We start from the raw sequence: 13,096 nt of genomic DNA on the forward strand, positions 1-13,096 counted from the left end.
CATAAATGAAATTTAAATGTTCAAAAGTATATACAAAGGAATTAATAAAAAGTTTTTAACTGTGATTACATATATTAAAAAAATGAAAAAAACTTGAAAAAACTAAGTTCTTGAATTCTTTGACCATATTTTGCATCTCTCCGGGAAATTTCTGACCTGAAAAATAAAAACACAAATTAATTCAGAAATCGCTAGAAGCATATGAATATACTTACTATTTTTGTAGAGACTGTTTTTGTCTTACAAAAGACAAAATCGGACATTTTTTCATCACACTGACTCTTCATCTCCTCCATCAATAGAAAAGGAATAACAATTTTGATTATTACTAGTATAAAATGTTTGTATTACCATATATAAATATAACATATATGTAGAATCAATAAATCCAAAATGAAAATCTTCAATGTATAACCAGATATTTTTAAAGTCATAAAACCAAATATATATAGAATCAACAAATCCAAAACTATAAACTAAACATAACAAAAAGAGTTCCCTCTCCCCCTCTTCATTTCTCATCAAATCACTCTAAACAGAGTGTAATTTTTTGAATTCAGCTTCTGGCAAACAAGAACTTAACTCGACTCCATTGATTCATAATCCAACTAATTTGAAATTAAAAATAAATAAATAAAAGAAAAAAGAACTGCATAATTGGTTCACTCTCCAATTATGAAATAACAAAAGAGAGCAATTTACTAGATTTGGATTTATCAATATTACCCTCACTCTTTATATGAAGGCTGGTTTTCTTGTAGCCTATGGAGCATGATTGAACAGTATATATAAACACATATTAGTAAATCATAGCCTTGAAAAGATTTTATCAAAAAATTATTATGGCAACACATCAACAGAGAGAGTAAACTAAACTAAATCCCAACAAAAATTAAAATTCAGATCAAGGTAAAGAAAGAAAAGCAATTAATATACCAAGTCAAGATGGGTCAACTCCAAAAGAACAAACAAATGAACAATCCCCCACAGTTCCAGTATTTGAGTGTTGAGCAATTCCACCAAGATTTTAACAATTATGTGCTGGTGTATCTGTTTTCAGATAAGAAAAAATATAAATAGAGAGTGGATAGAAAGAGAAGCAATTGAGATCAATCAAAAGTTCGATCAATCCAAATTACTCATTTTCAAATGTTATCCATACTATAACTGGTATTCCTGTGATCAATTTAATAGTTTTTGTTTTTTCACAATTCATATTTCGAATTGGGTTCATCCTCATATTCATTGTATTGGGTATCATGCAATACAAAAGTGATATACAAGACTGACCTAGTGTGAAGCAATCTCAAACTCTTGAGTGTAAGAGTGATATTTTGTGAAGGTTGTGAGTTTTCCTAGGATGTACTTGAGTTTACTATCTTCCATTGTACAAATGCTTTTGTATGTAGTAAAATTTACACATTTTATAAAATTTGTTATGTTCTTGAAGTGATTATATATTCCTTACCAACTAAAAAAAATTGTTTATTAGCAATTTAAAGAATGGAAGTTATATCATACTTCCATGTTGGATTTCAACTCATATTCTTTAGTACGAAATTAATCCATTCAATGCGCACTTCATCAAGTTCAGTTTCCGTGTAAGTTTTTTTTCCATTGAGCTGCAAGAGGTTATTTAGAAACAATTAGATAATAAAGAAGATGTACAAGTATCATGAATATAATAGTAATAAAAGTTTAGAATTTATCTCACATTTTGTTTTCTTAGGATGCTTTGATCTCTAATGAGGTCTTTCATATACCTCATTACATAAAACCCACATTTCACGTTTGTAGGTTGTTGCGGGGACTACATGAAAGCATTTTCATTATTATTAAAAACTACATATAAAGTGTTTTGATTAAGATGAACAACCATTAGCATAAATATAAGTATGATAAAATTAGAGAAAATGATATTGATTACCTGAACTACTTTCCAAACTAGATTGGTCCTCCTCCTTTGGGTAGTTTCATAAATTTTCAAGGGACTTTATAAAAGAAGTTCCAAATGTCAAAATATTTTTAGGATAACTCAAATTGCTTAAAAATGCACGAACCAGCCAAACTTACGTGTTTATTACAATTTCAAGACTTGTGTTTATTTTAGAATTAATCCGATTAAGCAAGTACACAATCATCAATGTTAGATTAATGACTAACAATATCCAATGGTACTTACAATTGAACAAGCCACAAGTATGAGCTTAATAAGTTTATTATCATTTGAACACATGAAATAAATAGTTTTAGATAATTACGCAATATTATAAGGAATTAAAATCAATTGTTCTAGCATAGCCTCCTCTAATCTTCTTGCAAGCAACACTGATTTTGATTTCTCCCCAACCATAGTTTTTCCACTAACGATACAAGGGTTAACAAATACAAATTGTTTCCTTCAATTGGAAGCCTTCAACACCTGATGGAGATGACTAATAAAATAAACAAATGTTAATTAAATTCGTAGTTCATAAAATCTGTAGAAATAGTTATTGATGTAGCAAATTTTCCTTACCTTATGTACAACATGATACGTGTAACAAATAATTCTTTTACATGACATATGTACTCCATGTCTACTTTTTGAAGTTGGATATTGATCTCCACCCCAAATATGTCTTTCTCTAGTGGAATGCCTATGGCTTCATCATACTTGATATGCTCGACTAATGAAACAAAAGATGGAATGGACTTTTGATATTTTCCACATTCAACATTAATTGAAGCTCCCTAAGTTTAAAATTTTCAAAATAAACAAATATAAGTCGACTTTAATTTTAAGAAAGTGTAATAAAGTTTCTAAGTTAGAATATTATACCTCATCACCAACCAATACAAGATTTTTGGGCCAAGCAACAAAAAATCCCACTGCTTCTCCAACAATAAGCATCTCATATGGGATAGGTATAGGAAGAGGGGCATCTTTTTGAATAACAACATCAATGGACACACGTACATTGGATTCTCCTAATGGCACCGTATGAATGGCTTCATTGAGTTCAATTCTCTCATACACCGTACCATAAGCAACAATATTTTCAATGGAATCTACCGCGAGTTTACATGGTTTGCCCTATAACACACAAAGTTAACAATGGAATTTCTAAGAATATCACTAACGATATTAGAAATTAGAACATCAATATATAAAAACTACACACCTTTCTCTTATTTTGTTTAGGATCTTGAGGTGGAATGTCGTCCTTGGTTCTCACTCTATTTTCTGCTAAGATAGAATCATGTTGAAAATTGCCTCTACCATCACTTTTCAACGTGTTTGAACATTTGCTCTATAACAAACACACAGATAACAACAAAAGCACTAATAAAATCACTAACAGTATTAGAAAATATAACAACTTTAGGTGTTCTAAATGCTTCTCACCTTTATAATCTTTTGGGTAAGAGCTTGCGTTGGAATGTCATCCTTAGTTCTTACTCTGTTTTCTGTTGAGAGAAAATCACGCTGAAAATTTCCTTCATAACCACTTCTCAAGGTGTTTGAACTAACATGTTTAGATTATGGTATATGTGGTATTTGTTGTTCTACTGCATTAAGCCTAGCTTGCAATTGTACCACCACTGCCTCAAGATCATTACATTTCTTCTCCCAATGTGACTGATTCCCACGTCTAGGCAAGTGAAAGTAGGTGTTACGTGTCACAAAATTTCCTACACCCCTTACTCGACTAGAAGATTCAGGAGTATCCAATGCCATAGTCAGAATGTCATTGCATCCTTCAATCTTTAAACTCCCATCACTTTTTTGTTTGGTCAACTCATCCTACAATATTACATTACTATATAAGAAAGATGAACAATTGAGATAATATAAAATAAATGCAATCAGTACACGCAAATATCTTACAATTCTCGCAGCTTGTTCCATAATTGTCTTATTATCATATTCTCCATTTTTATTTTGACGAGCCTTTTTCCATAAAATGCTTCTGTCCAAATCTTCAGTAGATCCAGTCATACGTTTCTATCAATCAAACATACATCAATTTTTCAAAATAATCATATCAAAATTGTTATTAAATTATAAACTTTATAACCACTTACATAGTCTTCTTGAAAGCGAGCATAGCCCTTTCAACTGATTACATGGTTGTACTTCTTTTGACTTCGTCTCCATTTCTGAACCTAGCTCAAAATCTTTAAAAATATAACACACAAAGTTAATCCAAATGTATAACATTTAATATTTTTTTTGGGTGAATAAGTTATAAAATAAAACAAAAAATTTACAAGACTACAAGGGGCATGCGACTATTATTATAGAACTATACAAAGTTTGATGGGTCTAGCATTTAATACTGACATTTTAAATAACTAAAGTTTGATTATTTTTATCTCAAACTCTTCTGATAGTTGCCCTTCAAGAAATGAGTCCCAATGTCTTTGTTCAAAGAATCCATAAATTGCTGGTGGGTTTGATATGATCTTAGGGTTGGACTTGTTTTCACGTATGTACTTGGTAAGTTCTTTCTTGAATGTCCTCCATTTTGAACAAATTGAAGATAACACTTTTTACTTACTTCTTTCATCCACTTTGTATGTTAACTGAGTAGTGAAAAAATATAATGTTATAAAATTAAAATTTTGTTTGCACTTAAATACAAGTTGAAGTGTCTTACTTACCTCCACACAACTCCAAGATTTTTCTTTCAGTTCACCTGGCACTTCAAACCAATCTTTATAGCATATCAGAACCATTGTGCGAGTCAACACCCCATGATAGCTTGAACATTTGATTGAATTGTTTCCAATCAATTGACCATTCTCGTTATAGTCAATGGCTTTTCGTACACCAGAAATCCTATCCTTTATGACATTTGGTAATGTTGTCGAACCTCTGCCTTTTCTTTTATTAGATTTTGGTTCTATTGCTAATAACTATGCATCCTCTCCATCAGTAGGCAGGACATGAGAAGTATCCATCCTGTGAATAAAATAAAAAGAAATTTAAGAAAAAAAGTCAAATAGTTAGACAATTAAATATAAAGACATGAAGAAAATGAATATAAGTCAAACATTTTAACATGAAAATACAACACTTAGACATACATTCATACAAAGACATTTTTTTTTTCATCATGGATTATCGAGCCAAGTTCCCTCACAATCTCCTCTCACGTAAGATGACAATGAATCATTAACCATATCTAATGATTCAACTTCTGGCAAAACTTTTGTAAAGCCATGATGCTCTATACAAAAATCATTGAACTCATCATTTTTTTCACAAGAATATTGTTTTTGAGGAGGTTCTAGCACAACTGACCATCTCAGATCAAGTTGATCTTGTACATAAAAAATTTGCTTAGCTTGGGAAGCCAAAATGAAGGGATCGTCTTTATGGCTTATCCTCCCTAACTCAACTAATGTGAAACCCAACTCATCCACTCTAATTCCCTTTGTGTTGTCAACCCAATTACACTTAAATATCGAAATCTTGAACACATTGTAGTCAAGTTGCCATATCTTAGTAATAACTCCATAGTAACTCATATCCGTAAACACTGGGTTCTTATCCTTGTAACCTGTCACTTGCATTGTTGTTGGCACTAAACTAACTCCACTATTTTGGCTGACTTGTGAGTCATCCTGATCTTTTGTGTGATAACGGCAACCATTGATGATATAGCTAGAGAATTTTATAACATCTAATTGAGGTCCTTGTGCTATCCACTTCAGGTTATTTGAGATATTATTTTGGCCACTTAATTCCTTTGAGACCTGTATATGGTTGAATAGTTAGCTAATTTTTTTTTTATTAATAATAGTTGGTATTAGAGAAAGATAAATATTGAATTACCCCAATACCTTTTCACGAAACCAATACATAAATGTTTTATTATGCTGAATTTGTAGCCATTTTGACTATGTGATTGACGATGATATTTTAGCTTCAACCAAGCCATATGCTCCCTATCAAATCATGAATAAAGTAATATATTATGAGATAAATCTCTAACTTGTGAGAATACAACTGTAAAAAAATGTACATGAAATATTCATACTCAATGTATGGTTGAATGTCACTCATATTTTCTAACACATACCGATGTGCTTGCCCCCATTCATTACGATCAACAGTAACAACATAACCACTTAATAGAGGCCTTCCAATTTTTATATCATCATCAACTGCCGTGTTCCTATTAGAAGGAATCCCAATTGCATCCACTCCAGATAAGTACTCTGTGCAAAACTCAACAGCTTTTTCTACAATATAACTTTCAGTAATGCAACCTCCAGGACAATTACGATTACGAACATAACCCTTTAACATCTTCATGAACCTCTCAAATTGGTGCATCCATCTAAAGGAAACTGGTCCACAAAGTCGAACTTCTCTAACAGGATGCACTGTCAAATGCACCATGATATCAAAGAACGAATGTGGCAAGTACTTTTCAAGCAAACATAATGTGACCACAAGATCTTTTTGAATCTCATCTAATTTTTCCACATCCACCACTTTGCTACGAATAGCATTGAACAAGAAACATAACCTGATAATGGCATGTCTCACATGCTTAGGTAACACAGATCATATTGCCACAGGTAGTAACTATTGCATCAATACATGACAATCATGTGATTTTAGACCATAAAGTTTCAAATCTTGCATTGATACATGACTTCCTAGATTTAAAGAGTATCCTTCTGGAACCTTCAATTCCAATAATGTTGTACATACTCTTTTTTTCTCCTCCTTAGACAATGTGTAACATGCTGGAGGCAAGTATGTTCGCTTCTCCCCAATTTGTGGTGCCAATTCTTCACGCAAATCCATTTCTACAAGATCAAGGCGAGAATTAATTCCATCCTTTGTTTTTCCTAGAATATTAAGTAACATACCAATGAGGCTCTCACACACATTCTTCTCAATATGCATAACATCCAAATTATGTCTAACATGTAAGTACTTCCAATATTCAAGATTAAAGAATAATGATTTCTTTTTCCAACATTTTGTACCACCAACATCTAATGCTTTTTTATTTTTCTTTCCTTATAGGGTTACAAGTCCTTCAACCTTATTTAATATCTCCTCCCTAGTTAATGGTATTGGAGCTAATCCAAACCCTTGCTCACCATTAAAAGCCTTTTTTTTGCCTCCGATATGGATGGTAGCGTGGAAGAAATTTTATGTGGCCAACATATGTGTTCTTTTTACCATATTTTAATCTATGAGAACATGTTCCTTCACTACAAATTGCACATGCATAATATCCCTTTACAGTACAACCGCTTAAATTGTCTAATGATGGAAAGTCGTTAATTGTCCACAACAATATAGCCTTCAGCCTGAAGTGTTCTTCTTTATAAGCGTCATAAGCTTTAACACCTACCTCTCACAACATTTTCAAATCATCAATTAGTGGTGCCAAGTAAACATCAATGTCATTACCAGGTTGTTGTGGACCTGATATTAACAATGATAACATCATAAATTTCCTCTTCATACATAACCACTGTGAAAGATTATAGGTAATCATTATAACTGGCCAATAACTATACCTACTGCTAAGGGAATTGTGGGGATTTATTCTATCTGCAGAAATAGCTAATCGAAGGTTTCTTGGCACTGCAGCGAAATCTAGCCACTTGTGGTCTACTAACTTCCATGATGGAGAATCTGCAGGGTGACACATTGTGCCATCAGAATCTCTTTCATGAGCATGCCATGTCAAATCCTTCGCTATTTTTGCTAATTGGAACATCCTTCGAAACCTGGGGATAGGTGGAAAATACCACAAAACTTTTGTAGGCACATCCTTTCTTGTTTCAGTGGAATTCGTTTTCAACTTCCATCTTGATGTACCACACGTAGGACATGAAGTTGCATCTTTGTACTCCTTTCTATAGAGTATGCAATCATATGGACATGCATGTATTTTCTCATATCCCATTCCCAATGCAGCAAACGTCTTCCTAGCCTCATACATGGATGATGGTATTTCATTGTTCATTGGCAGCATATCACCCAACAACATCAGTAGATCTGAAAACCCAGTGTGAGATAGGTTATTCTTAGTTTTGAAGTTATATAGTTTAACCAATGCAAATAACTTGGTAAACTTTGTGCAGCCCGGATACAATGGTTTTGCCGTATCTTCAAGTAATTTCTAAACACTTCAGGATCAGCCGTGCAATGATCATATGCATCTTGAACCATTTCTATTGTTTCAACTATATTGTCTATGGGAGACATGTCAAATTGTTGTTGGGAAAAATCTTGTTCATTTAAACATTGTGATGCCCCACTGGTAATTGCTTCTCCATGCCATGCCCATGTGGTATAACTTTGGTCAATACCATTGAAAAAGAGATGATTTCTAATCTCTCGAATAGGTTGGCTTCTCAAGTTTCCACAGACTCTACAAGGACAACGTATGGATTGAAGATCACTTGCATGGATTATAGCAAAACTAAGAAATTGTTCAACTCCATTCTCATAGCCTTTTGATCTTCTATCCTTGAACATCCAAGATTTGTCTATTTTAAATGTATTTTTGAATACCTATATCAACAAAGAAATTAGAATATAAAACAATAAACAAGAGGCTACTCAATTGATAACCTCAAAGGAATGTCATTGAGAAGACACAATTTCTTTGATAGAACATTAAATGCCTTAAGCAAACTTGGAAAAAAAAAATGCAGGATCTTATAACAAATAATTTATTTGATCTATGAATAATTTCAAAGTCAAAAAAAGAAAAAAAAATAATAATTCCACAAAGTCTAAACAATCTAGGCATTCATTATTCAATACTATCATTTATATTGAATGTTTCATATCCAAGAGAGGTGCAAGCTTTACACACTGCTAGGAACTGCCCCAGGGCTCAAAGTGGGCTGCCTAACTCACTTAGGTGGTTTGCCTCCCAAAAGAGGCAGCAACTGGCAGCAGCAGCAAAAACCGCTTTGTAGCAGCAGTAGAGTAGCAGTAGCAAAACAGCTCTGCAGTAGCAGCAACAACTAAGTGCAGCAATAGTAGCAGCAACTAAGTGCATGTATTTTTAGCAGCAACAACAATAGCAAAAGCATTAACAAATGTAAGACATGGTCTAGGCTGCAGCTAATATTGCTCTGTTTTGAGCTTATGGCCTAGGTTACAGCCACTGTGGCTTGGGCTGCAACCTGGTGTTTTGTTGAAGTTGAGTCTGTAACCTGGTCTGTGGCTACAGCTCAAGCTGCGGCTCTGGCTGCCGCTTAGCCTGTACTTGGTGCTCTTGCTTAGACTTGTTTGGTTTTTACTTGCTGGGGGTGATAGACTCTCAGTCTATGTATATTATTTATCATAAGAAGCATGAAAATGAGTAGTAGATTGCCCCTCAAGAAATGTTGGCCCAAGAATGGATCCAAGCATGAGCCATGTTCTTTACTTCCACACCTTAACCACAAGTAGAGTTCTGGCTGTCCTTCGATTGGCTTTTAAAATATGTTTCCTTACAGTGTAGGCCCATATGGTTAGGGATTTATGAGGAGTTTCCATCTAGTATCTGCAGATGCATTGAACTCCTTAGCCGCATTGTTTGAATTTGTGAGAGAAATTTAAGTCCCACTTTTCCTATCGATGCTTTGTGTGAATCTCATTTGCTTTGTGCATGTATAGTTTGTTTCTCTACTACTATTGTTTTTTTTTTTTTTTTTCCTTTGATTACGGAGGTTTGCGTTTCATGTATGATCTCCTTTGTTTATTCAAACATCTTCTCTAATTATATGCTGCTGGTTACATGTTCTAGTTCACATTTTTTTCCTTTATTATTTGTACTGATCAACAATCATTGTCCTAAAATGGCAGGGTAGCACAAACTTAGAGTCTATTTAGATTACTAAGAAGCCTGGAGGATCACTGAAGGATTCATTTTTAGATGAGGGGTGAGGTATCTGAACTAATGAAATTCATTGATGTGTTAGCTAGTTGTGCTTGCATACCTAATATAGAATGGTGCCTACTGTTTCTTCTGGACTATTAGCTCACATGCTGCTTTCTTTTATGCTTACTTCGGCTTCCTTAAAACTCTTAGTCCTTAAATTACCTTGGGAGTCTTGTTTGTTTGTTTTTGATATTTTTTGACATGTTTACAACTACATAGATAGCTTTGTGCTGAATTCCTTTTGGTTGCTGAGACAAGCTAGGAAGTAGGAAAACTATAAAAGGTGGAATTTTTGAGTCTTAAAAGTTTCACTTTTTAAAGGTTTCTCAGCATATAGAAACATCAGCTTACCTCAGTCACTAAATTTTGCTTCGTTGAGTTGGTTATCTTCTGCTCTGGATACTAAACTTCTAATTAGTATCTGTATGACTCGTAACTGGGAAAAATGAGCATATCAAGTATGTTGCCACGCTATGCTAGTTGCTATTAAATTTCCATTTGGAGCAAGTATTGGCTATGAATTCCTTTACAGAGGGGAACGTATTTGATATGCTGAAAACTCTCTCTCAACATAACAATAGAGGAATCTGTATTTGTGGAGGTGTGGAACATAGCTGCTATAGCTAAGCATGTTTGGTTTTTACTTGTTGGGGTGATCAACACATGTGGTGTCATTGGGTGAAATCTTATTTGTTAAAAGGGAATAGTTTCTGGAGTGTTAAATCTCCCAGTGACCCTCCTTGGATTTGGAGGAAACTGCTGATATTGAGAGATGATTTGTTTCCCTTTATAAAGTCTATTATGGGGGCAGGCTCTGATACTTTCCTCTGGCATGATAATTGGCACCCTTTGGGCTCTCTATGGCTAAATTTGGGACAAGAATTATCTATGATTCTACTTTAAATAGTCAAGACTAAGGTTAACTCCATTGTTTCTAGTTCTTGTTGATCTTGGCCTATTGCATCATCATGGGAAATTAGGGAGATGATCAGCTCTACTCCTGCTGATTTCTCTCCCTCTCATTTGAACCTTGATAGACTTGTTTGGCTTCCCAGGCAAGATGGTATATTCAGCATTGGTTCTGTCTGGGAGCAGTAGAGGGTTAAAAGTCCTAAAGTGGGTTGGGCTGGTATTCTTTGGGGCCCTTACTGAATCCCTAAGGCCAATTTTGTGGTTTGGTTGGCTATTCTTGGTCGTCTTAATACTGGGGATATGGTGGCTACGTTTGGTAATATCTCAATGACATTCATTGATTGAACAAGTTATGAACAATATTCTATGAACATAATATGGAATGTGTGTGCACCATTACATTAATTTAAGAGTTTCAACTAGTGTATATATAATTCAAGAGCATTTAGATAGCCCGGTGATTGGGCCTTTACCCGAGATTCAATTCCCACCCCTATGTAACGAAGTTCGTCTTTTTGATAGAAAAAAAAAAAATGAAAGGACAAAAACTAGTATAATTCATATACAAGAGCAATGCGGGAGGTAACTCAATGATGAGGGAGATCATATGGCTGCAAGAGAAGAAACAATCAAGTTTTCATTTTTTCTTGTTTGCGTCTCCATGAGATTGCCTACTTAACACTTTCATAAATGCTTGTCTGCAACATTACATAATGTACGTACATATATTATGATCCATACACAACTTTGAAAGCATGTTTTTTTGTATTCCAGATCATAGTAATTGAATTTTCTCATGGTACCATTATTATCAGAAAAAGAAATCAAATAGGTTCTTTCACCTTAAATGCACTAAGTATTTATTTATTTTAGTAATTGTAATTTACACATTCTCTTGGATCTCCCATAAGAAGCTACTAAATTCAAAAGACACATCATCATACTTATCCTATTATTCTACCTAGGAGTTGTTTTTCCATTGATTTGTATCCGAAATTTTGTTTCCGATTGATAATATTCCTTTTTTATCTATCCAGGCCCCAAAGGTCTATCCTTACGACAACCTACGAGTTGAGCTTAGTAGAGAACCATAGGTATTTGGATGCAATTGAGGACAAGATAATGTTGTTTGATATTTGTATCCTCTCCCCTGCTTATTTGTTTGCTTTTGGAAATTCAGGAAAGTGAGTAATAATGCATTATTTTGCCTGTTGCTGAAGCCAACAACTTGGAACAAATATCTAAAATTGGTTTTGCTTTCAATGCTTTGAGGGACAGGAAGTTGCTTTGATTATAATAAGGAATGTGTGATTGATTCTAACTTTCATTTTTGTTTGTAGAGGTTTTATTAACACAAATGATTGGTACTGTATACCCCAAGTCTCATGAAGGAAGAAGGCAGAAACTATTAGAATAAAAATGACACTAGAAGATATTCATATATCTAGTAAGCTTTTACTGATACTGGACTTGCAAACATTTTTTTTAGTTGTAACATGGTCAATAGAAATTAACAGAAATGCCTGAAGGCTGATGGAACTATCCTGACAGCCCCCAATCTGATCTGGCCTTCATATAATAATCTTAAATGCATAGTAATCACATAAGATTGAAATGTTATTTATTAATTTTGTTAGCAACATATAAATTAGCACCCGAAGACCCTCATTCACAATGAAAACCAATATCTATAAAATTCCACTAATAATAATCATAATCGTAAATATATACACACAAAAGGGGCATAAAACATAGAGAACCCACCAGAAATTTCAAGAGGTTATTTATTTCAAAAGACAAATTTGAGTAACTTCAATGGTGGTTCGGAGCTGTGATGAAGAAAACGAAATAGGGTTGTCAAATTTTACAAAAATATTGAAACCACATCAAGCACGACACCAAACCTTTAGGCACTTAAAAGATGATCTAAACCCGGCCAATAACGTCGATCTTAAAAACCTTATGGTGGCACTAAACGCTAAACAAATCATCAACCTCATTCAATCAGAAGACACTGCTCATCATAAGTATGGTAATATCATTTTTGATTACAGGTACTTACTGAGCAGGATGAGAGTATTTAGAGTTGACTATTACTACTGAGAAGTGAACAAATGCGCAAATGCAATGACAAACCTTGTGCTTGGAATGGACATAGGCAGGGGCAGAGGCACGTGAGGCCCAAGGGAGTCACGTGCCCCTCCTCAACTTTTTCAAAATTATACTTATACCTCTAACAAATAAATATATTTCAATTCAATCCTTTCAAGTAATTTTTTGAA

The sequence above is a fragment of the Camellia sinensis genome, chromosome 2, assembly GCF_055761805.1.
Source record: "Camellia sinensis isolate YWXY chromosome 2, ASM5576180v1, whole genome shotgun sequence".
NCBI classification, from domain to species: Eukaryota; Viridiplantae; Streptophyta; class Magnoliopsida; order Ericales; family Theaceae; genus Camellia; species Camellia sinensis.